Below are 3,537 nucleotides of genomic sequence, written 5' to 3'. Positions count from 1 at the left end.
CATCTCAAGAACACTCAAGGACACGTTAGATTCAAGAAATCCAACAAATCAAAAAAGAAGTCCAGAGGCATTCACTACTAGAGAAAAGCATACATATGTTGGTAATAGGAAGTACTCCATTTTTGCTCTGGCCATTTAAACCAACTAAGAGATGCACACATTAGGCATCTGATGCCTCATAAATATCTCAAGGCTATTTATGACATGTCCTCAGAGCATTCCAATCTTTGTTTCTAATTTACATTTTCTCAAATTGTATCCTTTTGGGATGCACATTATAGGCTCCACAATCTTTTTAAAAAAATTATTACTATACTTTATGTTCTGGAGTACATGTGCAGATCTTGCAGGATTGTTGCTTAGGTACACACATGCCATGGTGGCTTGCTGCCTCCATCCTCCCGTCACCTACATGAGGCATTTCTCCCAACATTATCCCTCCTGAACCTCCCTACCCCCCGCTAGCCCTCCCCTAGCCCCCCACCCCCAACACACCCCAGTATGTGATGTTCCCTTCCCCGTGTCCATGTGTTCCCATTGTTCAACACCCACCTATGAGTGAGAACATGTGGTGTTTGGTTTTCTGTTCTTGTGTCAGTTTGCTGAGAATGATGGTTTCCAGATTCATCCATGTCCCTGCAAAGGACATAAACTCATCCTTTTCTATGGCTGCATAGTATTCCATGGTGTATATGTGCCACATTTTCTTTATTCAGTCTATCATTGATGGGCATTTGGGTTGGCTCCAGGTCTTTGCTATTGTAAGCAGTGCTTCAATGAACATATATGTGCATGTGTCTTTATAATAGAATGATTTATAATCCTTTGGGTATATACCCAGTAATGGCATCACTGGGTCAAATGGAATTTCTATTTCTAGGTCCTTGAGGAAGTGCCACACTGTCTTTCACAATGGTTGAACTAATTTACACTCCCAACAGTGTAAAAGTGTTCCTATTTCTCCACATCCTCTCCAGCATCTGTTGTCTCCAGATTTTTTAATGATCGCTATTCTAACTGGAGTGAGATTCTATGTCAATGTGGTTTTGATTTTTATTTCTCTAATGACCAGCGATGATGAGACTCTGCAATCTTGATCTCCATTCTCCCACTGATCCTCCTTAGACCCTAAGGTTTACAGTGATTGAGGTTACCTAAGGTAAACCTCAGCTAAGACCCAGGTTTACCCCCGGCATGCTGCCTTGGTGCTTTGTGTTCTGGTTGCAGTCTCTCTGATTACATTGTTGACATCAGTTACTAGGCTTTCTAGACTGTTCAGGACTGCTCTGACTCTACCTCATGGGAGAGATGCAATCAGACACAGTTCCTTTCCTCTTCTCCTACCCTACCTCACAAACCACACCATGCCAAGCACTGCAACAGCCAAATAGTGGTACAACTGTGGCTGAAAATTCCTATGGCTCTCAATCTTTCCCTTCTCTTACTCTATGCTTTAGTAGTTACTGGCAGGGCCATAGGAACTGGCAAGCATTCAGCTTAATTCCAGGTCCTGCCTTTGATAATTTTTTCTCCTATACACTAGTAGGAAGCCCCAGAGATTCTCTAAATTCATTTTTTAATTTCCACAGAAGCATTATGCAAGATGGGTTATGATCAGCCACAGCATAGGGGCAGTATTGACTGGGATAGGAGGACCTAAGGCTATGCTGGAATTCTAGATGAAGGGTAAATTACTGGAAGATTGATGAGGTTTTCTGATTCATCTATTTAATCCACCTTCTAAATGTCTATTTACACACATTCATCTTTCTTTTGCTGAAGTTCAGGGTTGGAAGATGGAGGCAGGGAGGAAAAGTAGTCTCAGTTTTTCCTGTAAGCCTGAGAATATGATGGCTGTTTAACCAACCTAGGGCTCTTAGAAGTCTCCAATATATTATTCAACCAGGTTGTTCAACATATATGAAGAAACTCAGCAGCGATTCCCTGCAAACCAGAGAAATGAGCTACAATAAACACTACAGCTTCAAAAATAAAGTGAATAATCCCTGTGTGATTCTGTTCAAATCTCTTCAATAACTTGCCAGAGATTAGAACCCATTTCTTATACAGTTGGCTGTTGATATTCACTTGGGGTGGCTGGCACATATTAAAGATATACTAGGAAAAGTTATAGATTATATAGTCTCAAACCTTTGGGAAGGCTGAAAGGTTTTATTGGGGCAGGCCAAAGGCAGCCAGCTGGTCCATTAAGTTAGGGAGAAGAGAGGGGACAATAAGAGGTTTTTCCCAGTTTAAGTCTGTTTACCCCATATTCCTTTGTATCTACTCTGTTTACTCATGTTAATTTTGTGTTGGGTGGCCCTCTCTGGAGAGGATCGAAGGGGAATTACATATTAATAGTGTTTACTGCTCTCCGCTCTTTTTTTCTCCACCACTGTGGTGTGTGCTTTACTCCATTTCTTGCCATGTCTTCTCACAAGACTTTCAGGATTAAGTGACTTCTGACCAAGAAACAAAAGCAAAATGATCCCATTCCCCAGTGGATTCAGATGAAAACTGGTAATAAAATCAGGTGCAACTCCAAAATAAGACATTGGAGAAGAACCAAGCTGGGTGTATAAGAAATTACACATGAGAATGGCACACATATTTGTGCTGTCTGAAGGTCACAATCATGTTACCAAATCAAGCTGAAAAATATCACCACTATCTGGAAAAGTTTGAACAGAGTTTCCTCTCTGGATATGTTATGAAGGCATTTAGTTGGTATAACCCTCAATGCTTCCATTATTCATGTTAAAAAATAAAGGAAAAGAAGGCTTTGGTTGGCTGGGTTCAGTAATAAATATGTGAGACCTTTAAAAAAAAAATAGTGTTTACTCTGGGCCTGGAACCTAAAGCTTTTATCATTTGTATATCCACTCTTTCAGCCATGCTAATTATCCACAGTGTGTTGACTTAGAACCTCTGTTATGAATAAATATGTGGATGGACAGAGATTCTTGGTTTATTGGTTGCATTTCACCCTCTGAAAGCAGTCAATGGTCATCCCTAGACCACTTGTATCACTGTAATGGTGTTAGAGTGCATTCATTTATCCATCATTGTGTCGAGGTTTGCAGGTCAGACTTCTGCAAGTAGTGACCAACGTCTCAGCTGACCCTGTTAGGACGTAGGAATTTAGACCTGGAAAGGTACTTAGAGTAATTTCATCAATTCATCCTGGTATGAATGGGAATATTAAACCCAGGCAGAAGGGACTAGCACAAGGTAACAAATCAATCTATTACCAAGGCAGGGCTAGAACTGAGGTCTCCTTCTGAGTTCCATTTTATTCCAAGTCTTTACACTACCTATGTTTTGATTCATCTAAATAGACAGATAAATCTATTGGCCTACCTATTGGCTCCTTACTTTTCTGGGGGCATCCTGTCCACAACATGATCAAAGAGAGCGTCTGGCCATTGTTGCTGCATGCCATACCATGTACGGGACTCACATGCCAATTTACTGTGGTAGAGAGTTTGGCATAAAGGAGTTCAGGTCAACCTTGTTTTGGGAAAGATTCAGCACCAT

The 3,537-nt window shown here is 40.9% G+C and overlaps 1 pseudogene; it reads left to right on the top strand.

Moving 5' to 3' along the window:
- Positions 1-567: 567 nt before the first annotated feature.
- Positions 568-3,159, top strand: LOC108589817 (large ribosomal subunit protein eL39-like; annotated as a pseudogene).
- The last annotated feature ends 378 nt before the right edge of the window (positions 3,160-3,537 follow it).

This window comes from Callithrix jacchus, chromosome X (genome assembly GCF_049354715.1).
Source record: "Callithrix jacchus isolate 240 chromosome X, calJac240_pri, whole genome shotgun sequence".
In the NCBI taxonomy this organism is placed as follows: Eukaryota; Metazoa; Chordata; class Mammalia; order Primates; family Cebidae; genus Callithrix; species Callithrix jacchus.
The sequence above is the reverse complement of the archived record's forward strand: the minus strand, read 5'-3'. Positions and strand labels throughout refer to the sequence as shown.